The sequence below is a fragment of the Schistocerca gregaria genome, chromosome 3 (assembly GCF_023897955.1).
Source record: "Schistocerca gregaria isolate iqSchGreg1 chromosome 3, iqSchGreg1.2, whole genome shotgun sequence".
Lineage (NCBI taxonomy): Eukaryota > Metazoa > Arthropoda > Insecta > Orthoptera > Acrididae > Schistocerca > Schistocerca gregaria.
The window spans coordinates 656,456,024-656,482,454 of NC_064922.1; the positions used below are offsets into that span (position 1 = coordinate 656,456,024).

The following is a 26,431-nucleotide window of genomic DNA, read 5'->3' on the forward strand; positions in this document are numbered from 1 at the left end:
ATTGACTATTTTAATACTTAGATATCTCTTTGTAAATTAAGTGTGTAATTTAAGTATCGACATACGTGACTGTCTCTACAAGGACTGTCTGTATAGGGGCCTGAAGATGGCATTAATGAGATGCCGAAAGTGGTTGTCTAAATAAAGTAACTACTCAACATACGGCATTTTAACGATTTTCATTGGTAAAAAGGAATATTAAGTGTCATTAACTTATTCGGGAATTTTCTAGCCTTTACAGACCTCCGAGACGTTAAAGCTGAATAATCTTCCACCAGTGACCACTTCGAATTTTTTCCCCAAAGCGCGTAATTAAGGTTAGATAAGCGAACAGTTTCGAACGCACTGACTAGCATGGATAAGTTTTGAAACATCTCTTCTTGTACAATAATCTCCATTTCTTTCGTACGGTATCATTCTTCTCCTCCTCTTTACGAGTTCCTTGAAACTTTTAAGGAAATAGAATCCTCTCTTTATTAAAAATATTACTTAAGTACTAATAAAACTCACTCCTTCGCGCAGACGAAATCTAACGATTGATTAAAAAAATTTTTAAAATAAAAAAAATTGATCGGTATAGCAAATCCTGTTCGTGTGTAACATGTCAACACGACAGCGGGAAACGGTTTTCGAAATTCAGTTTTCATCCTCCAGAAATTTTGTAGCACGAGAATGTAGTGCATGCTATCTGAGCCAGAGATCAGCAACTTGTAGAACCCGCGGGCCATATATTTTTCCAGCTTCTCATCTGGCAAGGGCTAAAGAAAGAAAAAATTAAAATCTAACACGGTTATAAATTACCTTAAAAGTAACTTAGTAAAGCAAAGGTAATGCATGTTTTTAAAGTGTAGTTTTATCTAAGAACAAAAATTACGGGCAAGATATAAGAGAGCTCAGATGCAAACGAAACAGAGGGAAAAAGTACGTAAACTGTTTATTATTTCAAAAGTAATCGCCATTGTTGTTAATACCTGTGAGGCAGGGCCAGTGCCTTCATGGAAAACTGTTCGATGTTGCCTAGGGAACTATGATTTTCCCACGTGTGTACCTCTTCATCTAAAGCAAATCTACGGCCACGAATGTCTTTCTCCAGGGCTTCAAAAATATGGAAATCGCACGGGGACATCTCAGGACTGTATGGAGGATGTATAAGGGCTTCCCAGCGAAACGTCTACAGCGTAATCGAAACAACCTTGGCAACATGAGAACGGGCATTTTCCTGCAACAAAATGATGCCGTGCGCCAACGTTCCTGATCATCTGGACTCTGCGTGCTTCAATTTTTGCAATATGTCCACGTGGACACGCTGACAAATGAGGAATTCCCAGGTCTAAAGCGTGAATTACGCCTAACGGTTTTATTGTTCGGCTGAGTAGCAATCGGACGCTCCTCTGCTGTTCCACGATCTCTAAAAGTCTGTGCTAGTACTAGAAATGATGACCACTGGCTGGGGTGTTTCTGCTCCCTGTTCCCAGGTCTAATTAAGTGCTTCGTAGCATTCATAACGCAAATGTTTCTGTCTAAAAAGTCATTCTTTGGTCATTCAAATTTCTGGATACGATAATACAGTACTGGCTTCCAGGTCGTCTCTATTTTTCTGGCTCTACCTGATAGTGGAGCAAATATTCTAGAATTGATATGTTCTCAAACTCTTCACTGTTTTGATGTAACTATAAAAATAGTGGAAGGCTACACCTAGAGATCAATTTCTACCGCTCCTAAACAAGCACGCCACGGAACGCGGTTGGCTTTCGTTATTACGAGCCTTTCAGAATTTATTGTATTCTGCATAGCGCTTTTTTCTGTTGACACGTACATAATGACTAATCTCCGTGACTGTTTCGTGTTCTGTCAAATAAGTATGAAATTCAATGTACTTCTTCAAGTAGTCGGATTTCAGGAAGTGGCAGTGACTAATAGTTTCTGTTTGGAACATGGTTGTCTTGATACGGTAGGAGGTGGTCAGTTTGTGTACCGGACTTCTAGACGAACGTTTCTCTATATCCAGATACTCCAACGTTATACATGCCATGACCGACAGTACTGCAGCGTGTCTCAAAAGGTATGCTACAACGTCTGTATGTTATGGCACCCAAACTAATTGAGATATTCACACCATGTCCGGCTTATGTCACTGTTTCACAAAGTATTGTTTGTGTGTGTTCCAGCTTGTTGTGAGCGAAGCATATTGACAACCTTTCAAGAAAAATCACAATGTATGCAACGGTTTACTCAGACCAAATGGGACACGCAGGTTCAAAAGAGCTTCCAAGCATGCTAGAGGGAGTATACGCTCCCCCGCTGCGGCCGTCGATACGCCGATGGCACAGGAATTTAATACAGACAGGAACCGTTGATATGAAGACTAACTGGACGATATCGAACAAGTGAAGCCGACACAGAACGGATACGATTGGCTTTTCAACGTTCTCGGAAAAAGTCCGTTCGGAGGGCGTCGCTGGAGCTGCAAATTCCTAAGGCAAATGTGCGCTGGGTCCTTCGGAAACGTTTACAGATGCATCCATACCATTTGCAACTGTTGCAGGCATTAAAACCAGAAGGCAAGCCACATTATGCAATTCGCTGTGAACGTTCTTCAGCGTCTAGAGTAGGGTGAAAATTTTCTAAGCAACCTAGCATTTTGCGACGGAGCAACGTTCCACCTGTGTGGTAAGACAAACACAATGTTTGGATACTGCGACGGAAGAGATGCGTGGCAGCTCGAAAGTGAATTTGTGGTGTTGTTTGATGGTTGATCACATTGTGCGACAATTTTTTCTCAGAAAAAAATTCTAAGAGTTACCTTGATATGCTGGTGCTGTTTGCGTTACCACAACTGACTGACCTCCAATGCACAGTTGTTTTCCAACAAGATGATGCACCTCAACATCGGTCTCAAACTGTGCGATATGTTTTAGACCAGGTGTTTCCACTGGATTGGCAGAGGTGGTCCAGTTCTCTGGTCTCCTAGGTCGCCTGACATCCCACCGATGCACTTTTTTCTATAGGGGTGTGTCAAGGACAGGGTCTACCTAACGCCTGTCAACCACATCACTGATTTAAAGAATTGAATCGCTGCTGCTGTCGCCACAGTTGATGCGGACGTGTTGCGCTGAGTTTCGATAGAGCTTGAATACAGACTGGATGTTGTGAGTGCCACCAAAGGCGCATATGTTGAAATTAACTGAATGGCATAAAAACTTTGTGAGACAGTCTGTCACATACACCAAACATGGGGTGAATACCTGATTTAGTTTGGATGAAATAGTGCATTAAAGTTGTCCTGTACTTTTTGAGACACGCTGTAGCTTACTTTGATTACTTACTGGCTCCTCTAACCTTTTGCTGCTCGCTCTTTCCTTCACTAGAGCACACTTAGCAGGACAGCTGTTGATTTTAACGGCCTATCCGACGGCTGAATTACCAATATGAGTTACATACGCAGCGAAGAGATTTTGAAGTTAAATGGCTCTGAGCACTATGGGACTTAACTTCTGAGGCCATCAGTCCCCTAGAACTTAGAACTACTTAAAGCTAACAAACCTAAGCACATCACAAACATCCATGCCCGAGGCAGGATTCGAACCTGCGACCGTAGCGGTCACGCGGTTCCAGACTGTAGCGACTAGAACCGCTCGGCCACCTCGGCTGACGAATTTGAAGTTAACTAAGTACTTTGGCTCATAGTTTTATAATCAGGAACTTCAGTCTACCAATCCCCTACTTACCCACTAGATACTAGTTAAGATTTTCCTTTAACTACCAGGAATTTTGGTGTAGACCACCACTCTCCAACCATGGAGATCCCGGCTTCAATCCCAAATAGGAACGAGATATTTTCCTCATTCCACTCCCTCCAGAATGGCCACAGGTCAACTTAGCCTGCCATTAAATTAGTACCGGATATCTTTGCCGCGGATAAAAGGCGGCCGGGGTGATGGGCGCACCACCCTCCTATTCCTAGTCCAGCAGCGAACAAAGGCCCATAGCCGTTGTCACGGGATGTCGCTACAGGCGTCACTGCTATCAGGGATTTGGGCGGCTGCTTCCTGACTGACTGTAACATATTAAGATGTATTAGCTATCTCGGCTTCAGAGACCGGCAAATGCTGCATTGACAGGTCCCTTCCTCTGGTTTTCTTTATACTTTGTTTCTTCTTTATTGTTTTCGTCGGTTCTTCACTTCGTATCGTAGGAGCACACTTAATTTTTAAAGTCCTACTGTTGCACATTTCAGGCACCCCCGTTTCTTTACAGTCCACACTTCACTTCCATTCCATCCTGCGTCCATGACGCACGGTTGAAATTCCGCAATAAGTTCTTCGTTATTTTTTGCCTTTATTCGATTCAATAGATCTCTTTTGTCGGTTAATGTTCGTCTGCGCTGGTTTACTTCTGGTGCCTTCTTTTCTTCAACCATCACGATTGTGTAATCTTGTATCATTAACAGGAGAATTTCTTTTACTTGTTCTTCTGTAGCCTTCCTAATTCTGATCTCCATCAAGACATTATCATGCTATCGTTTACTTTCCATCACATTTGTCTTTGTTTGTGTTGAAACCAAATCACGTACTAAATATCTCGTCTAGGGCTCTTACATATCTCGTATAGGGCTTTTACACATGCCAATATTCGACATCCTAACCATAGTGTGTTAAGCCAGTCAGGTGTTAGACGAAACAATCATTTAACATCCTATTCTTCCGTCGAAAATGTGCTATAACAATCCCAACAGATCTCGGTATATGTGAAAATAAGTCAGATTTTCACCCCACCGGTACCTCGCGAAGTAAGTACGATTAGGAGACATGTTATAGTAGTGACAAAATATGATTGTTGGACAATCTTACCAAGAAGGATATGCTGCTTGAACGTCTAGTGATTTAACTACTTTGATGGCGGAAAGAGCAGCGAGATGTAGGAGCTCTAGCGAGACACACAAGGGGGAAATATATTGTATACATTATTGACAATACTGCTGACCGATACTGACAGAAAGGAAAATGATATGGATAGGTAAAAATGATTAAACACATCAGACGGGTGTAAAATTTATGTTTTACGTTAATGTTTCGATCTATGTGAAAGAGAGATTAATAAAACTCAATGAACTCCGTAGAGACGGCGCTAGATTAACGTGTCGTACTGCTCTTTTGAACAAATTAGACAACTTAAATAAAATAACTCAGCCTGGAAAATTTTCTTCTCTGGTTATATTTTGGATTTCTTGCTGCATTTCTAGCTCTACCTATACGACAACGGAAGCTATGTCGTTTCTCAGATCTAGTGTTCTGCCGTTACCTGTTTTACACGGTGGTGGTATGCTTAAGGTACTGCATCCCTCCATCACTCGGCCCGCAAGGTCGGAAAGTGGTCTGTGTTTCCTGCGTACTGACGGCTCTTAATTGTAGTTGGCTACTGAGAATGCGGAAATAGTTAGAGAATGAGTCAGATGGACAAGGCAGCCGCAGCTAGGCGAGCCGAGCCCGGCTGACACTCACCTTCCTGAAGATGCATCACGCTCACCCATCTGAAACATACGCCAGCTACTGACTGCGCAATTACTCTGCATGGCTCCTACTACGCGGATGGTCATCTCGGCGGGAAGATGACGCCATCAGCCTATTATGCACTGTATGACAGCGTAGTGTATTTGGGAATCTTTGTAAATGTATTGTAAAACTTTATTGAACATTCTCTCTATCATTTTTGTAGGAAAGATGTTATTGTGAAATATTTCGGTTCTGCCTTTGCTCTTGATGGATTTATTTTCCAAAGGTAAAGTGTAAGACTTTTGGTGGGTTGAGTTAAATGACACAAATAGTCTTCTCCCGAGCAAGAAAGCGTTACTCTGTAAACGCTTTTGAAATTGTACAATAAAACAGAAATACTGTTTCCCCAGAATAGCTGCGCCAGGAAGTCGTTTTCATCGCCAACCTAATGTAATCCTTCATAACATAATTACAAGGTAAGAAAGCAGCACAGAAAATGAAATGTTTTCCCGATTTAAGAATTTACAAGCCGAAAGATCTCTTAGAATGGGATGGGTAATGAAGAAATATTTTAGAAAGCACTATAATGACAAGAGATAAACAACAAACGAAATGATGTAAAACGGGACGCTAATGCGTTGTATATCAGAATTAATACTGTTGTGGCTTATTGAACGAAAGATATACTTATTTATTAGAAATACGCTTATTTCTAAAGATGAACGTGATAAAAAGGGCTGCGCTTCAAGACATGCTTCCAAAAATGAGAATAACTAGAAGGATTCGTAATGGTATGCCATCGCTTTAATAGCACTCAGGAAAATTCAGGAAGTATCTTCTAATAAAATTGTGTAAGATCCAAAACAGCAGGGGCGAGATATATGGAATAAACCAACGTGTCTGCAGAAATCATAGGTCACGAGGGGTTCAAGTAGGTGTATTTATCTGTTGCAATAGTTACGTACCATTTATACACTGAGGTATAAATGGAAACTGTATGTGTAATGATTCGTCTAATACAAAGTGTCTGCATCGTTTGTATGTGCTACAGTCAACCCCCAATAATTGCGGCATCTTGCAACAGATTGAAAAAAAATGCAATTCCATAAAAGAAGGAAGACGCGAAACTTTCTGTTAAACTCTTCTAAAAGTTATATCTGTTAACTACGGCTGGCCGCTGTGACCGAGCGGTTCTACGCGCTTCAGTCCGGAACCGCGCTACTGCTACGGTCGCAGGTTCGAATCCTGCCTCGGGCATGGATGTGTGTGATGTCCCTAGGTTAGTTAGGTTCCAGTAGTTTCTAAGTCTAGGGGACTGATGACCTCAGATGTTAAGTCCCACAGTGCTTAGAGTCATTTGAACCATTTTTGTTAACTACGTAGGGCAGATAGTGCTCTTATCTAGTCACGATGGAAGTCTGTTACTTTTATTGATCACGAAGACAGCTGTCATATCTTTGATCATTTCCACCAAGAATGGAATCGCGATCGTCATACAGCTGCAGCATCAGTTATAATCAACTTTCACAGGACTACACAATCTACAATTCAACATCAACTAAAAATACAGCCTGTCTTGCTTGATCTCCAAAAAGAAGCAGAGCCATTTCAATCCATGAGGAAGAGGAACTCTATGGCAAAATCGGCCGTATAGCTGATAAGTGAGACGAACTTTAGGCGTGTGTGTAGGACGTCAGATGTACACATTTTCGTGACTACACAGGTATTGAACTCACGGGATCGGAAATTGATAACTACATAATGAAAGTCAACATGTTAAATCATATTTCAAAAAGTTTTCTCACATAGAAAAATTACAGCTATTTTCCCCATTCAGTAACCGCACCATTGAGAAGCTTGGTGAGAAAGGCAGCAACAGTAATAATGAAGAAAAACTGCTGAAATTGAGTATTTGAATTTAAATTTACCAATAAAGAATAAACATAACACTCAAAACAGCACTTTTTATCAAATGCTAAAACTGTACAATAAATTGCTCAAGGAGTTTAAAAATGTTACTAAAACCAATTATTCAAAAACGCAGTTTAAAAGTACACGTTACGCGACACATTCTTTACAGTGAGGGTTACTTATTGTGAGATCACAAAGAGAAAGGGTTTGTGAAAAATATAATAATAATAACAATAATGAAGCCACTCTGTCATTGCACTTAAGACTTTCGCACTCCAATGCTTCTTCTTCTTTTTTCTTTTTTGGAAAACATGACTCATAACACACTCTCTCTCATATATATATATATATATATATATATATATATATATATATATATATATATATATACTCACTGTAGAGGGATGCAGACTCAATATTTGCCGCGAGGTATGGCCGCGCGGTATGAGACGCCATGTCACGAATTATGCTGCGCCTCCCGTCGGAGGTTCGAGTCCTCCCTCGTGTAATATGTGTGTTGTTCTTAGCGTATGTTAGTTTAAGAGACCTCAGCATTTTGGTCCCTTAGGAATTCACATACATTTGAATATTTGCCGCGCGGCATTAGCCGAGCGGTCTCAGGCGCTGCAGTCATGCACTGTGCGGCTGGTCCCGGCGGAGGTTCGAGTCCTCCCTCAGGCATGGGTGTGTGTGTTTGTTCGTAGGATAATTTAGGTTAGGTAGTATGTAAGCTTAGGGACTGATGACCTTAGCAGTTGAGTCCCTTAAGATTTCACACACACTTGAACTTTTTTTTTTAATATTTGAACTCAATATTTCAGGCAAGCAAATGGGAAGTTGTGGTACATAGGAACTAAATATCTTCGCCATGCTTCTGATGTCAGCTGATGCTATGTGTAGCATTACATCACGAACTAACCTACTCGTGTATACAGTGTGCGTAGAGTATGCAGTGACTGGTAGCAAGAGATGAAGGAACAGTCTAGCATTAGCTTTTTACGTCACTAAATAACTTCTTTGTGAAACATTATTGTACCTGAGGCATAAACCGAAAACGTGATGTTTTAAACAGCCTTGTATTCAGAAGGATGTAAACTACACGTTTCACCCGGCTAACCTGATTTACGTTCTCCATGGTTTCTCTAAATAACTTCGGACAAGCGTCGTCATGGATGCTTTGTAAGATCACGGATGACTATTCGTCCCACCCTTGACCAGTAATCATGTAGTCGCCTGTATATGTGAATTATTTTTTTTTCTCATGTTCTTAAACAGTAATATCAAGACATATCCAGTGTGAATGTAATATTGGTCCAAGAATGATTAAACTACTAGAGAGTTTCGAAATTTTAAAGAGCGTTAGCTCCCCTCTGAACCGTAATTTATAGCAGCTTTCTTAAGAGGAGAACAGTTCCCAGCTGTTAGAGAAGACAGAAAGAGCAGCAGAATTTCGCACAGAAGTAAGAGCTTCTATCACTCCCCTATACCGGAAGTCTGGGACTCATTCTGAGTTTAAACCACAGTGGCCATTCTCAAGTGATTTTCCTTCTAGGCAAACATGAAACTGTAACCTAACTCACATTTTTCATGAATGGTACACTATAGGCCGCTCGCTTTTTTCGTGAATGGTACGCAAGGATGTGCTGAAAAGTAATGTCTCCGAATTTTTTATCCGTTCTCAACATCGGTCGTGGTATTACAAGTACGTGTCATGCATATTACTCGGTCGACTTTTGCGCTTCGCTGAAGTAAGTTGGACGAGGCCTCCGAATTATAGCTGTGTGTAACGTAATTATATCGGTACGTGAGAAACAACGAGTTGCTTCAGCATTACAATGTCAGACGGTACGCGAGCGCTCTGAACCCTGCAACAATACGACGCCTTGGTTTCACTGTCACCCACCATCCTGCATACAGTCTCGACTTGGCTCCATCAGATTTTCATCCGTTTCCAAAATTTAAAAAAGTCCTTAAAGGACATCACTTTGATGGTGAAGTAGAGATGCAACCGGAAGTTATGGCCCCGCTAACAAAGTCAACCACTTTACAGTGACGGTACCAGCAAACAGGTCTCTTGTTGGGAGAAATATGTGGTGACTATGTCGAAAAACGAATACAAGAAGAATAAAGATGTAGAATATTAATGAAGTTTTGCATAAATTCGAAAGTATTACTTTACAGCACGCGCTCGTACTAAGAGCCGATAATAGATTTGGGTTTATAGATTCGATATTCTTTACATTGGAAATGGCTTTTTATTTAAGAAAGAGGGAAGATTAGCCTTAACGTTCCGTCGACGTCGTGGTCATTAGAAAAGGAGCACAAGCTGCAGCTGGTGAATGGTGGGGATGAAAAACTGCCATGTAATTTTCCGCTTTGGCCTTTGCGTGAAGTCATTTACGAAAACCACGGTGCACCCTCTCCCCGAATGTTATACAGCAGCTTACGATTATGTCATCACGCTCGGTGTTTTAATTCAGTATCGCACTGACATGTGTTACAGAATACACTGTTGTATGTCCTACATTAAAACTGAATTAAGAATTTTCGAAACTGTTAAAACAGCACGTTATCGTGAACAAAGACAATGGGATCTCGACATTGGGGTCTTTTGTGTCCAAAGGAGTTAATTTTAGACTTTCTTCAGCGTAATGTGGTACGATCGTAACCGTTCATGTTTTATTACTCACTTAACAGATAACTCTAGCAGGATCTCATTATTTTGGGTGACTGTGCAATTATCTATGAGAAATTGTTAGCCGAATGTAATGTACAAATATCGGCTCAATATTCGTAGTTGCAAAGACTGGCAACTAGCTCAAAATGTGTGTAAATGTTTGTATTTTACACTGTAAAGAGTCAAACACAAATAACCGGAAAAATGAATGCGTTCGTATATCAGGTAGAACTACTTCATTGGTTCTGACGTGCGTAGAGTAAATGGAGTGGTTAGATACACCGGGGAAGAGCAGTTAGCCTATGAAAGAAATTGCTTGCAAAACGTCTATGTGGCGTATGCTGGAATAGTGCTCATGGATGGTATCCATGTCAGGCCGCACTGACAGTGATACTGAAATGTTTAGGTCGACACATCATCCCGAATAGAGATTTAGAAAATTCTTCTAACTGATTTTCAGAGATGCACTTATTAATATTTTTAGTCTTATACAACACACTCTCAGAGTAAACGCAAATAGCACGCACAGATGAATAGACTGTTTGTCTTCCCAGACTCCATCTGTGAAGAGGAAGAAAACATAATATACGTCAGATCAAGGTCTACGTCACAAATTCTCGCACTGATTTGCAGCATTTAACTGTAAAAACAATGGATAGGCGCTCAAGGAGATGTACTGTACCAGTTTTTCCACAACACCACAAAATGTTGCTGAGTGATGTGTGCACGAACATACGCTGCTCCTAAGGAAATTCTTTTCGTCTTAAAATATACAAATGCAAATACAACAGTACAAATGGAGCACTTTTCCTCTACATCTGCCAATGCTAAATCAGGGAGAAATACGGAAAACTGGACCAGCACTGCCGCCCGCTGTGGCCGAGCGGTTCTAGGCGATTCAGTCCGTAACCGCGCTGCTGCTACTGTCGCAGGTTCGAATCCTGCCTCGGGCATAGATGTGCGTGATGTCATTAGGTTAGTTAGGTTTAAGTAGTTCTAAGTCTAGGGGACTGATGACCTCAGATGTTAAGTCCCATAGTGCTTAGAGCCATCTGAACCATTTTTGGACTAGCACTGTGGCGAGCCAAAAGCCGACACAACGCCTTAGCCATTCTGATATTTAAAAGTTTTATTAATTATGGTTCAAATGGCTCTGAGCACTATGGGACTTAACATCTGAGGTCATCAGTCCCCTAGAACTTAGATCTACTTCAACCTAACGACATCACACACATCCATGCCCGAGACAGGATTCTAACCTGCGACCGTAGCGATTGCGCGGTTCCAGACTGAAGCGCCTAGAACCGCTCGGCCACTGAGGCCAGCTTTCTTAATAATGCGCAAGTAGAAAGACAGTACCACTTGACTTTGGAGCTGGAGCCACTAGAACATTCACATGCTCCATCCATGGCGTGAAACTTTAACACATGGCGCAATAAAAAGCACCCTCTGGCAGGCATCTCATAATGATTCACAAAGTAGAGATGTAAATACGCTCTCCCTATGATTAGTGTGGAGTTATTATCCAATACGTTCTCAAACTGCAGCCAATACGTTTATTTCAGTACAAACAAGCAGACTTTATTTTCTCTGCGACGTACTGTGTGAATACTGGATCCTTAAAAAAAGACAACAAAACATCAAAACCGACTTCCGCGGTTATGCGGCATCACAACAGCTCACGTTCTTCCCGAATAAGATTTCTTTCAATTTCGAGACAAAGAGTAAATCTCCTACAAGAGGTAGACAAAGTTTTAATTAAAAGCTCGAAAATATGAAATTATGTAATTCTTTTTTATGTTTTGCTGCTCTGTTGCATATAGAAATTTCCGTGGCACAGTACCGTTGCCCGCCGCAAGAGGAGCCCAAACAAAAGAGTGCGACGCCCAGTTAAAGTAAGGATATCTAGTAGCGAGGAGTTTCACCTTTCCGCAGTAATACACTTAAGAAATCCTCAAAACTATTGACACATAATAACAAACGATACGATTTCTTCATGTGACAAAATGGATCGTATAAGTAGAGTAGCATACGATCTGTTGCTGTTGTGGTCTTCAGTCCAAAGACTTGTTTGATGCAGCTCTCCTTTCTACCCTATCCTGTGCAAGCCTCTACATCTTCAAATAACTACTGCAACCTACATGCGTCTAATATGCTTAATGTATTCATTTCTTGGTCTTCCTTTACGATTTACCCCCCGCCCCACTCTTTCCTCCAATACTAATATTCGTGATCCCCTGATGTCTCAGAATGCATCTCTCAGAATGCACCCTATCAATCGATCCCTTCTTCTAGTCAGGTTGTGCCACACATTTCTTTTCTCATCAGTTCTATTCAGTACCTTGTCATTAGTTACGTGATCTTCCCACCGAATCTTCAGCATTCTTCTGTAGCACCACATTTCAAAAGCTTCTATTCTCTTCTTGTCTAAACTGCTTATCGTCCACGTTTTACTTCCACAAATGACCAACTCCAGACAAATACCTCTAGAAAAGACTTCCTAACACTTAAATCTATTTTCGATGTTAGCACACTTCTTTTCTCCAGAGACTTTTTTCTTGCCTTTGCCGGTCTACATTTGATATTCTCTCAACATCGGCCTTCGTCAGTTATTTTGCTGCCCAAATAGAAAAACTCACCTACTACTTTAAGTGTCTCATTTCCTAATCTAATTCCCTCAGTATCACCTCATTTAATTTGACTACGTTCCATTATCTTTGTCTTGCTTTGTTGATGTTAATCTTATATCCTCCTTTCAAAACTCCGCCCATTCCGTTTAACTGCTCTTCCAAGTCCTCTGCTGTCTCAGACAGAATTACTCAACAGTTTTTATTTCTTCTCTCTGAACTTTAATTCCCACTACAAAATTTTATTTGATTTCCTTTTGTGCTTGTCCAGTGTACAGACTGAGTAACATGAGGGGAGGGGGGGGGGGGGTAGGCATCAATCCTGTCTCACTCTCTTCTCAACCACTGCTTCGCATGTTCCTACATTTCTCCGAAATCCAAACTGATCTGCTCAGAGGTCGGCTTCTACCAGTTTTCTTTCTATTCTACTGTAAAGAATTCATGTTAGTATTTTGCAGCCATGACTTATTAAATTGATAGTTTGATAATTGTCACACCTGTCAGCAGTTGCTTTCTCTTATTAGAAAGTGATCTGCAGGAGCAGGTGTTGTTTACAATTTTCGGACCGTCTCATACAAAGCCCAGAAAAACAATGGAGACAGGAAACAATCATAAGAAGAGTTTTCAATTTTCGAGGAACATTTTACTTAATGTTATAGCTTATGGTCCAGCTGGAATTCAGTTCAGATAACCGATGTTTGGGTAATAAATGCGTCTGCTAAATCTATAATAAAATCTCTTTGCGGTCTGTCAAAATGTTTCACCTACTTAAAACAACCATTTTAATATATAGGATGACTTGCAGAATTATCATTTACCCCAAGCAATGTAATAAAACTTCGCATATTCACTGGGTAATGACCTGAAACTATAGGAAAAATGTGTAAAGTATCGATACGGTATGTTACAGGTTTTGTGATACGTGATATCAATAGATTACCACTATTCCGCATTCCCTCCCCAATCTTTCCAAACTATCTCAAGCACCAAAGTTATTCATATAGCGATATTACGTCGGCTGACGTGTAGTAGCTCGTATGCCTACCACGCCCTAAATTTATGCATCTGCAATCAGAATGAGTAAGTGCTCCTACTGTGCATGACACGGCAAGAGAAACTGCCGCTGAGAGTGCATTGTGTAACGAATCCGTTGTCGCTCATACCCGTGTCATTGCCGTGTTCCTAATCCGACACCCGCACCGACTGAAGGTTTCAGCGCCACCGTAGATTGCTGCAACTACCACGTCTCACTTTTGGGGTGTTTCCCATTCTATTGCCAAAAACGCGATAATGCGTCATCCGTGGTGCCAACTTCACATAACCCAATAATTGGTTACACGCAATACTACAACTATTACGTGACTCCGCTCATCTTATAGGAGCATTAGAATCTTAAGTCCGTACAGATATGTCATGTACCGCCAATGTTAGTGATACGCATGAGTAAACGAACTACTCTCACACTTTCGGAGAAATTTTCTTTTCTACCCCTTAACTCACGAGGTGTGGTCTCTGTGACTGAGCGAAAATTTTGGAACTCGTTCTCTAAGGTTAGTTACGGCGGAATACTATTATAATCCCCCTACCCTCTTAAATTGCCCACTCTACAATATTTTGTTGTTGGTTGCATTATCGCTTTCTTTGTTTGTTACTATCATGTGTTACTAACATGTGTCGAGGTCTCCTAGACTGAACTATACTATGTGATCAAAAGTATACGGACACCTTGCTGAAAATGACTTACATGTTCGTGGCGCTCTCCATCAGTAGTGCTGGAATTCAATATGGTGTTGGCCCACCCTTAGCCTTGATGACAGCTTCTACTCTAGCAGGCATACGTTCAATCAGGCATTCTTGAGGAATGGCAGCCCATTCTTCACGGAATGCTGCATTAAGGAGAGGTATCGATGTCGGTCGGTGAGGCCTGGCACGAAGTCGGCGTTCCAAAACGTCCCAAAGGTGTTATATAGGATTCAGGATAGGACTCTGTGCAGGGCAGTCCATTACAGGGATATTATTGTCGTGTAACCACTCCGCCACGGGCCATGTATTATGAACAGATTCCCGATTGTGTTGAAAAATGCAACGCCATCCCCGAATTACTCTTCAACAGCGGGAAGAAGAAGGTGCTTAAAACATCATTGTATGCCTGTGCTGTGATAGTGCAACGCAAAACAACTAGGGGTGCCAGCCCACTCCATGAAAACACAACCACACCATAACACCACCGCCTACGTATTTTGCTGTTGACACTACACAACGCTGGCAGATGTCTTTCACCATACCTATGTCTTTCGCCATACCTACACCCTGCCATCGAATGGCCACATTGTGTACCGTGATTCGTCACTCCACGTAACGTTTTTCCGCTGTTCAATCGTCGAATGTTTACGCTCCTTACACCAATCGAGGCGTCGTTGGCATTACTCGGCGTGATGTGTGGCTTATGAGCAGCCGCCTGACCATGAAATCCTAGTTTTCTCACTTATGCGTAGCTGTCATAGTACTTTTTGTGGATCCTGATTGAAATTTGGAATTTCTGTGTGATGGTCTGGATAGATGTCTGCCTATTACACATTACGACCGTCTTGAACTATCGACGGTCAGTCAGTAAACGAGATCGGCCTGTAAGCTTTTGTACTGTACGTGTCCCTTCACGTTTCCACTTCACTATCACATCGGAAACAGTGAACCTAGGGATGTTTAGGAGCGTGGAAATGACACGTACAGACGTATGACACAAGTGACACCCAATCACCTGACCACGTTCGAAGTCCGTGAGTTCCGCGGAGCGCGCCATTCTGCGCTCTCGCGATGTCTAACGACTACTGAGGTCGTTAACATGGAGTAACTGGCAGTAGGTGGCAGCACAATGCACCTAATATGAAAACCGTGTTTTTTGGGGAGACCGGATACTTCTGATCACATATTGTATGTACCTGTTGTCTTTAGCAAAGTCCAAAATGAGTTCACAGGAACGTGTCACTTCTAACGATCCTAAGTTTGATTAAATTGTTAATCGGTGGATAGAGGTAGGTGTCAAGTCTTATAGCTCAAAAAATAGATGAAAAAGACAACGATTTTACGGAAGAGAATGATCACAGCTCTGTTAGTGGAGGATAATTCAGAGGAAGAAGTTCAGGACAACTGTGATGTAGACCTTTCTGTTTCTCCAATAAAATACTTAAAGTATTAGTTAAAATCAAATGTGATATGAGTGGTGACAAAGAAAAATATACATTTCAGAATTAAATGCCAATTTTACAGACTCCTTTTGTACATGTCGAGAGCAGTTTTTATATACAAGTTTCAACCATGGCATTTAGTTCTATGTGAAAGTTTACTTTCTAAAAGACATTATAATTTTTCATAATGTGAAATTCAGTTCTGTAACAGTTTGTTTATGTCTACTATTTAGAAAAAAGAACCGCACAAAGTATGTGATTTTGTGCGATATACAGAAAATTACTGCAAGCTTTATTTAGTGCAATAAAACCGACAAGGAGTAACTAAGAAACACTTTAATAGCTGTAAAAATTAATGTTAAATAGCTTGAAGTTTTCAAATGACTTGCACCTTAAATCTCGGTTTACATACAAGGGTCTCAGGGACTCCACCTCGTAGTAAACGTTACAGAAAACTCACGTCGTGAGTTACCGAGGGAGGCGGCGCATTGGTTAGTACACTCGACTAGCATTCGGGAGGACGAAGGTTCAAACCCGCGTCCGGCCACCCTCATTTAGGTTTTCTGAGATTTCCCTAAATCGCTTCATGAAAATGCCGCGATGGTTTCTCTGAAAGGACACAGTCGACTTCTTTCCCGTCCTTCCCTAACGTGATGGGACCGATGACGTGGCTGGTAACTTCCGCCAAATCAACCGATCAGCCAGCTTCCACCTCGTGAGTTAAGGGTTGCTACTGCGGATAATGGGTACCTAGTGTGGTGTGGGTGTTAACATCTCTGAGTGTCGGTATTCCAGAAAACGTTGAAATAGGTTTAAGTGTTAACATGAAAAATATTCACATCCATACTTGACAACAGTGTCAGTGACACTTCGAAATTCAAATAATACGGCGTGTGTTAGAACAAAAGTGTTGTTAACAACGAAGTAGTTCTTCAATGAGTTTATTTTGTTTTTATTGCTTTTTTAAGTTCTTTCAAGTCAGCTTTAACACTTCTTCCATAATCCACTCTCTCAGTAAAGATAATAGTGACTGCAGAGCTGAATACTGTCAGTACTTTCTGACCAAATGCGCAGAAAATAAATCCCAATAAAATTTTGTGGATGGAGAAAGAAGTACACATTTTGTTTAAATTTCAGATGCTTTAGATACAGTTGCACGTAACGACGTGAACGTTTTAAATGACCGGTCGTGAAAGCCCTAATTTTATTTCTACTGAAGGAGAGTTCGGTGATAGGAAACTCGTGAATGGGCTGCTAAGACCGCCGCATTCTCTGGAATAGTGCGCTAAATTCGTGAGATTCTTGAGAGTTTAAGACAGTCGATGGTACGTCGCTTACTCTCTGTCGTAATCTTAACTGTCACATTTTGAACAATACATGTAAGTGGACAGTTCTGCATCCGTTTTTTTTTTACGCTAACAGAACAGTCAGTACGAACATCAAAATACGGAGGAAATACCGTTCAATCTCTGCAGTTCAGTCGGTGTGTGAGGATCGTAATTTGCTCCATTCACAGTGCGAGTATAGTTTATTGGACACAATGTAAAGAAAATGATACCGTAAGATCGATAGAGTCGAAGAAATTTGGAGATTTCAATCCTGATAATCCCAAATAAAAAAATAAAAAGTGTGTCAATCAAATGTTGTTTAGCTACCAGGTTGACATGAAATAACATGTCTGCTCTTCTTGAACTTTGATTTTTACGAAGATACGAAAAGCAGTATGTCTTTTTTTTTTAGATAGCACCCTATGTTTTTTGTTCTGCAGTCCACTTCCGCTCCTCGAAGCATGTTCAAAAAAGTATCGCAGTGTGCCATTCATGGAGACATAACATTATTAAAAACGTAACACAAAACTGACTTTGAATTTCCAGTTCCAGCACACTGTGCACGTTCTAACGGTCTCCGTTTATTTTTATGTATGCATAAACGCTGGCACCAACAAAGATGCTCTTCGTTACCCGAAAGCTAGTACATTACAAACAAATTTATTAAAGGCAAGAGCATGCAGCACCGAAAATGGCGAGGAATTTTTTCTGCTGGAAGTAAAGCTCAGGTCGTCTTCACACAGTTGAACCCTTCACGTTCCGATATTAATACTAGTATATGTGGAACGACAACGATTAACGATATGTTGTTTACAGTAAAGGCAGTCATTGGTTTATGAATGGCATCATAATTCCTGATGATGGTTGACTGAATAACTGGTAACCATTTTCCTTGTTTCCATATGTTTATTTTCATATCCATGAAACATACTAATTATTTTACCCAAAGTACTTGCACTGCGTGCTAGAATAAAACAGTCACCGTCAACTTTGTGTTACGTTTTTATAAGAACATCCTAATGCATGAATGGTACACTGTAACACATTTTTAAACAGGTCGCGAGTAGAGGAAGTGTGCTGCCGAATAATAAAATGTGTTGCTATTAAAAAAAGACGTACTGTTGTCCACTTCGTACGAACTAAGATGGTTCAAATGGCTCTGAGCACTATGGGACTTAACATCTGTGGTCATCAGTCCCCTAGAACTTAGAACTACTTAAACCTAACTAACCTAAGGACATCACACACATCCATGTCCGAGGCAGAACTCGAACCTGCGACCGTAACAGTCACGCGGTTCCAGACTGAAGCGCCTAGAACCGCACGGCCACATCGGCCGGCACGAACTAAGACACAATAAAGGAGATCATGTTGGTTTTTGGCCCACTGGTAGCTAAAAAACATCTGCTTGATACATTTTTTGTTTTGCTTCTGCCAAAACGTTATCTGGCGTGGTTTTGATACATTTTTTTTTATTTTGCACAAAAGGTTATTTTGCATGCTCAACATAAATGGGACATTCTGTATAAGAAACTGTCGTTTCCTCCGGTTGTGTGTGCACTAATCCTTCACGTGCGGAACGGGTTGCGAAGGGTACAAGTAGGTGGAATGAAACAATTGCAGAGTGTAGATGCGGCTTCCTCTGCTGCGATCCACGAACACCTCCACTTGATATATATCTACACGTTGACATATGTCGATGACCGGCCAGCGAAGTGATGCGGGCCGCCTCCTGGATTGTCTTGCCCCGCGAGACCCTGTGTAAACCGGCGAGTTGCAGAGCTTTCCACGGGGCGCTGCGGCTGCGCCCCTGCAAACAAAGGCAGCGCGCCGGCTAGATCAATACCTGTCTATTCAGCTAATTACACATCGGGGTTAGCCGGGCCTCGAACGGCGGACCCCACCGGCTGCCGTCCTCCACACATCCCGCGCAGCTGCTCTCTGTTCACCGCGCCCTCCCGGCTAAAAACAGAACTGCCCCTCGCCACAGACCACCCTTGTTCGGAACCAGCGTACCGGTAACCCCTCGTTTCATGCTAGCTGAAAATGCACTGCAACTCTTCCCTCTTTTCACTGCACGCTATTTGAAACTTTATTTATTCCACAAACTGACCTACGTTCGAGTGCTAACTGGGAGTCGATTTTCATTCCCGCGCACGATGTACTGAACACTGCTCCTTATGTCACTGGTAAAATGCGAGAAATGGAAAAACTGTTTTAGCTCGACAATCTTTAAAATACCTGTTGTACCATGTAAAATGGACGCTCTTATTGCTTCAGAAAAGATTCCACACATGGAAGCCAGTTGCTGGGTAAAGAGATGATTTGAACCACGCAGGAAAATACTCAAAAATCTTTATTCACTTAGTTATTGAACGAAATAATATTTTCGTAAGCAGCAACTTTACTGAACGACGATCGATATCTCTTAAGAATAGTGACATGACGTTCAGTTGAAGTTAAACATTACTATTTTGAAATGTGAGGTTTAGCTAATGTTCTCTTCTTCTTTTTCATGAATCACTCCGTATCTTCACTGGGTCGGCATGTTAATTTCAGAATTTGGCAATGTTAATGGTGGAAGGTGGCCGGATGCACTTCCTCTCGCCCCCTCGCCCGCCCCCCCCCCCCCCCCCCCCCCCGGGATGGAATGTTTGTACTCCTTCTATCTGCATCTGATGTTATGAGTTTTGATGTGAAAGCTTGCGCATGTTTTCATAAATATTTTCGAATCGTGTAACTGAGGTAGGATGTGGGTACCAACCCGGTATTTACCTTCTCGGATATGGGGCAGAGCGGTTTCGGAAATTCTAGGATATTATCCGTTGATTGGTTTTGAAGCTCCATCAATAGCGGGGTTGGTGCACCAATTTAGAGAGGTTCAGACGTGCCTATTATCCAAACAACTATTGTTTATAAACGCTCTAATATGCAATATATATGTCTCTGGACGGGGTCCGCCTTTAGCAAAAAACAATTTTGTTTTATATCGCAAACATGTTTCACTGCAGTTGCAGCATCATCAATGGGTTTTTATTTTACGGCTTTTTACCACATGGTGTGGTTTTCCTGAGGTATTATGTTTTTATAGTGCCTGTTTTCTTTCACAGTTTGTCATGTTTTCTTTTTGCCTCATCTTATGCACTGTGAAGTTCTGTGTAATGAGCTGTCACTGTCACTGTTTACCAGCGGAAGTGATAACACACACACACACACACGTCAGTGGGTACTCTTCATTCCGTTCTGTAAAATGGAAATATGTTTTAAGTGCTACTTATTGCAACGAAATTAGACCTAATAATGGTTTATGTCTGTTGTGGTTCTTATTTTATTCTCTACACTGTTATGTTCTGTAGCTACCTTTGTGTAACAATGTAAATAGAGCCCTACACAGCTCTGCGATGTAGAAAGTCAAGTAATAACCATAACACGCATAAACGGTTTTAGGCCTAATTCTGTTAGAATACGAGGGCGTGCATAAAAGTAAAGTCCCCGAATTTTTTATTCTGTTCTCAATATCGTTTGATGCACCATACGCTACGCATATTACCCTGTCGACTTTCCCGCTTCGCTGGCACAAGTTGCAACCCTATGCCACTACAGGGCTCCGACTTGTAGCGTGTGACACTGCCATGTGTAATGTAAACTATGTCGATGCATGAGAAACCCTCAGAAAACTCAAAGCACGAACTCGAAGTGTTCGTCCACACATGTTACACCCTCTACCTCGGCAGGACAATGCCAGACGAGCGTTGTGACGTCTACCAACAATCCGACGTCTTGGGTTTACTACCGTCGATCATCTTCCATACAGACCCGACATGGCCCCATCCAATTTTGATCTGTTTCCAAAACATAACGAACAGCTTCGGGAACTTAACTTTGACTGCGATGAAGCGACCCAAGCGTAGGTGAGGCTGTGGCTCCATCGAAAAAGTCTAACAATTTACAGTGACGGTATCAACAAACTGGACCCTCGTTGGCAGAAATTTGTGTGTATACTAGGATTCGTGCCTTGAAAAATGACTATGTAGACACGAAAAATAAAGATGTAGAAAGCTAATAAATTTTGTTTTTAAATAAAAAGCTTTAACAGTTTTCATACAAAAAATTCGGAGGCACTTCTTTTCAGCCCGTCCTTGTAATTAGCACTTAAAACGTGTTTGCATTTTGCACAACTGAATAAAGGCACCCACTAATGATGGCACAAAGACGCTGAAATGTATTCGGGTACTTACAGAAAGTAGTAGCTTGCATAATGGGCTGACTTGAATTTCTGTAATAGGACACTTCTAGTGTAAGTATATTAGTCGTACATTTACGCCGTTCCTTTAAACTACAGTTTAGGCTTTCATCTATAACTCGAATATTTTTCAACTGAAAATTGTTTTTCGCTGTAGGGGATCATGGTGCAGTACTCAACCAACTAATTATTATTTCGCTGTTACTGCTACGCAGTCATGACAAGATGAACGAAATTTTAGAAAACGATAAAAGCTACGAACAACAACCTTTTTTAAAAAATATGTCGTTTTATAGAAGGGTTGGAGGCTATTAAAATAATAATTGCGCCTGACCAATAACCGAGTCCAAGTCTTTCAATTGGATGCCACTTTGGCGACTTGTGTGCCCCTAACCTACTCTGGTTACCAAAACGGGAAAGGAGACGTACAATTTAACTTGCAATCTGACCCACGTAGCGTCTGGCGACTCCTTACGCCGTTACAAAGTGGAGCTTAGGTTAAAGGCAGACTGAAAACTTCCATAGCCTGATTGATATTCCCCCATCAAGTCGCCGAAGAGGTGTCAAATCGAAAGACTTGCACCAAGCGAACGGTCTACCTGACTGGAGGCCCTCGTCACACGACATTTCATTTCTTCTAATTCATTGTGGGAATGATACCGTTGCGCAAGTGTGCAAAGGCTGATTTCCTATAAAATGCATCTTCTGTCGTATTTTTGAAACGACCACATCTTTGTTATTTTACATAGTAAATAATTTTTTTCTCAACGAGAAAGAAAGAACTACAGCTACTTACAGTTACATCTTCTCGGAAAATTCATCCCAGGCCTGCATCTCGATGCACTGTGTAAGGACCGTCTGAAATCAGAACAAATGAATAAATTACCAAAATAGTCTATAACCTGACCTCGTTTCACGAATACAGCTTTCTACTGCTTCTCATGGCGCTGCATTCCGTCACGTTACCCAAAGCGATAGCAGCGCGCCAAGCGGCCAACAAGTGATACTTCTGGATACAACATTGGATGAGTGAGCGCCAGTACTTTGTTAATGTGATTTGTAACATTATGAGGCGTATGTAGTGCAATCGAAATAGACAATAACTAAAAAATTACATCAAATTTGTCATTCTTTGGTTTCAGATTCTGGCTGGGGGGTGAGGAGGGGGGAGGTATGGAAAGGTACATTACACGACAGTTTATTTACGATTTTTTTAACATATAGATACTTACTGATGAATGCCACTTTTCTTCAATGACAAAACATTGCCAGTAAACACCAGAAGACCTGACCCTTCGCAGAAAGATGTCGTATATCTACCGAACAACACGAAGCTTCGTTCGCTACACTTCCAGCCATATCAATGAATATGGAACGAAAATAAAATTCAACATTTTTGAAGCAAAAGTTTACATTTAAGTAATATTTGTGTAGCAAAAAGTCGTATCAAGTGTAGGAATGGGCGATTCATTACACTCCACACAAAATTTTCATGTAGAGGAAAGTGCCTATCATAATAAGAACAGTCACCAACAGAAATTTATGCGTCTCATGCATGACATGTGTATTTATGTTCTCTTGCTCTCAGGAGAATAAGATGCAATTACACACATACTCGGAATTATTTCTTCACGGATAAGTTGTATTTTATGTCATTTAATAAGTAAGACTCGGCTGTTTTTACATTTATTTTAGGACAATTTATGTTTGTTCATAATTCACTGATTCGTATAGTGCAAAAATATAACCTATTTCATTAATTAAGTAGAAACATAATTATAAATCTACATTATTACCCTTACGACGCATACAACTGCTCTCTCACCGCTTGGAGCGCTTCTGTCGCCTCAGCTGTCAAACAACTTTCACACCGGGGCGTGCTGCGACCGTATACTGTGCTGACGCTGCCTGTACTAACGATTTCTGCAAATGCTATTATTTACTAAGTTTTCATGGGACTCTCAGATCTGTTTTACCAGCACCTGTTTTCCCATGCCTCTTCTTTTCTGCCACGTAGACATTATGGAAGTATGATTTTAGCTGCCGGATTTCAGATTCCACGACGTTCACCTTCATATAAACACTCAACCGTTAATGAAACGTACTTTGGTTGTCTATCTTGCGTTAAAAATTTCGGCTACTCTAGTTGGAGATACTTTTTATGCAGCGAAGGAGAAGTATTTGACTGATAAAGCAGTTATCCATCTCCTGTATGTAACTGGAGAGTAATAATCTTCAGAAATCGCAACATCTGATATCCAGTGGCCATTCTTGTACAGCAACTGACGATGGAAAAAATGATATTGGGCCGACCTAGGAAATTCGTTTCCTTCAGAAACATGTGGGTAAAATTAACAGTCAGCACTGTCAATCAGTGTAACTTTTTATCAGTCAGGGTATCTCTGTACCACTTACCACTTCTGCTTCAAACAGCTGTTGTTCAACCTAATTACGTTATTTTGTGGAAAAGTAACATTTTTATTACCTCTGTGATTTCTAGTTAGCATTTCAGTGTCGTACCAACTTCCTAAATGCTTTTAGGCTTGTGATTATTATCCTGTAATTGTGTAGCCTGTAAAGAGAGGTTTGCCGACAATGAATTAAGTTGGACAATGCCAGGTCGACACAAATACCTTGATATTTCAAAGTAAACCTGCGACACTGAACAAATACTCTTTGTTTTTACTTTTCGTTAACCCTTGATTTCCTACTGGCGTGATCTGTATTTATCGAGACCATTACTTACACGAGAAATTCTTTCTTTTTTTAAGACGGATCTAAAGTTATCGTGAATGATTGTCTAACTTTGTACCAGCATTAGAACTGAAACATTACTCTAACTGGGCATATCTAGTATACATTACCACTGTTCCAAGCACTTAATAATTATAGATGTAAATTGTCACTATGTGTGTCATGATCTGTTACTTATTTTGTGTCCAGTATTTTCAAAAAGTGGTAAAATAGTTACAAAGTTACCTCAACTGACTGTAGCACACGTAAAAATTAACATAGACAATTACGGCACAAACAGCTCCGTCCGTGACCATGTACCGAGTGGTAGAGTGAACTTACATTTACCAAGAAGAATAAATTTAAAACTCAAAACAACATTTTCCACCAAGAAATAACACTGTACAATAAATTACCCAATGAGATTACAAATATTACAAAAAAATTATTTAAAAGGGAAGTTAAAATTAATTTTAAAGATAATACATTCTATGCACTAGAAGATTACTTACATATCACAGAGCAAGGGTCTGGTAAAGAATGCACAAGCAGCAATTACAACGACAGCAAAACATATATTAATTCACCTAACACTTTCACGTTATGTTTTTCCTTATTTTTTTATTTTATAGAAAAACTTACTCTCAGAGTTCTACAGTGTATGATAGTAACACCTTATCGTCTTTCTCACTCGTTACAGAAGGACCGTGACCCAGTTTTTCAGGCTAGCTAATGGGAATTTGCGGTACGCGAAATGGAAACGAGGCGTTTTCGCTGTGATCACGACATCAGCTGACAGTGTGTGAAGTGTTACGTTATGAAACAATGTGAGTAATTTGTACAGTGACTGTGAGTGAGAAATCACAGTATGGGACTAGCATTTTACATTATTACATAACTTCGTAAAACAATATAGAACACCACGAATAAACCGAATGAGGTTCCATTATTTTAAACATACTGATATTGTATTCAGGAGGGTGGAGACTGCAGTCCTCATCCGGACACTCTAATTTAGATTTTCCGTTTTTTTCCCAAATTGCTTGAGGCAAATGGCAGGATGACTCATACTGCAAGAGCCCGACCACCTGTCCCATGCTTGTCAAACTAAACCTGCAACTACGTATAGACCTATATGAATTTCATTGTTTCTATTGTTATTGAATTGTTGTACCAAAGTCATCTACGGGTGAATTAAGCTGCTACTACTACTACTGTACTACTTCTACGTAAAACTATCTACGACAATCGATTTCCAACTATAGGTTTTCGTCTTCCGTTAGTTGTGTTACATGTAAACGTAGCAATCGCGCATGTTTCAGTCCCCACAAGAGAAACTCCCCATCGCATCCACCACAGATGTAGTGGATAGGCCGTAGAAAACTGAACACAGACCAGGCATGAAAACAGGAAGAAGGTTTGCTGAACTGTGAAAAAAGAAGAAAATTCGAACACGGTCTAAGTTCATGATGTGCTACATCGAGCGCGTCTGAGGAACACCGACGTCATGGTTACGTAGTCACGTTATTGGATTGAGGAGGGGGAGATCGGAGTTCAAATAAATCTTTCTCGTGTCCCCCCCCCTCCCCCACCATTTTTTTCACAAAATAATGAATTGTCCGTCCTGTCATTTACGTGTCTGTTCTCTTTCTGTAATCTTGGGAATTATCATACAGTACTTTGGTTACAGTATGTAAGTCATGCGGTAAGAGTAGATTACCTTCGCAAGTAAATTTGATGAATAATGAAACCAGGCGAGATGTTGTGCTATTGTAGAATAAATAGGAGGGGCGTACGTCTGGAGGTTCCTTACACCTCGCTGTTGCAAAAAGTCGTTACACCACGACACAGACGCAAATTTGAATACAGCAAACAGGCATGTCAATGCCCAGGCAGTTGTCATTTTGCGAAAAAAAATACATATGGAGCACGAGGGATATGTGAACACGGAATTCTCACTTTGTAATCCACCACCGTGACCACAGAACCAACAAGCCGTGATTTTGTAAGTGGTTAAAATTAAAAAAAGAACAGACTAATACAACATGATCTGGGTGGAAGCTTAACTACTCTTAAGTTACGATGCTCTAAATTTTTTGTATAGAATTTCAGCAAAAGCTGGACATGGACATGGAGACACGCGCGAACTATTTTTGCCGTATAGTTGATTATCACCATATACATTCAAATTTAGTTAATTATAGCAAAGTAGTTCCTATTGTTCCAGTATTCAAG

The 26,431-nt window shown here is 40.8% G+C and overlaps 1 long non-coding RNA gene across 1 annotated transcript in view; it reads right to left on the minus strand.

The window, feature by feature from the left end:
- LOC126355164 (uncharacterized) overlaps positions 1-22,347 on the minus strand; it is a 108,442-nt gene extending 86,095 nt beyond the window's left edge. The window contains exon 1 of the long non-coding RNA XR_007565469.1: positions 22,260-22,347. This is a non-coding gene — a long non-coding RNA (uncharacterized LOC126355164). The remainder of the gene's footprint in view (positions 1-22,259) is intronic.
- Positions 22,348-26,431: the final 4,084 nt, after the last annotated feature.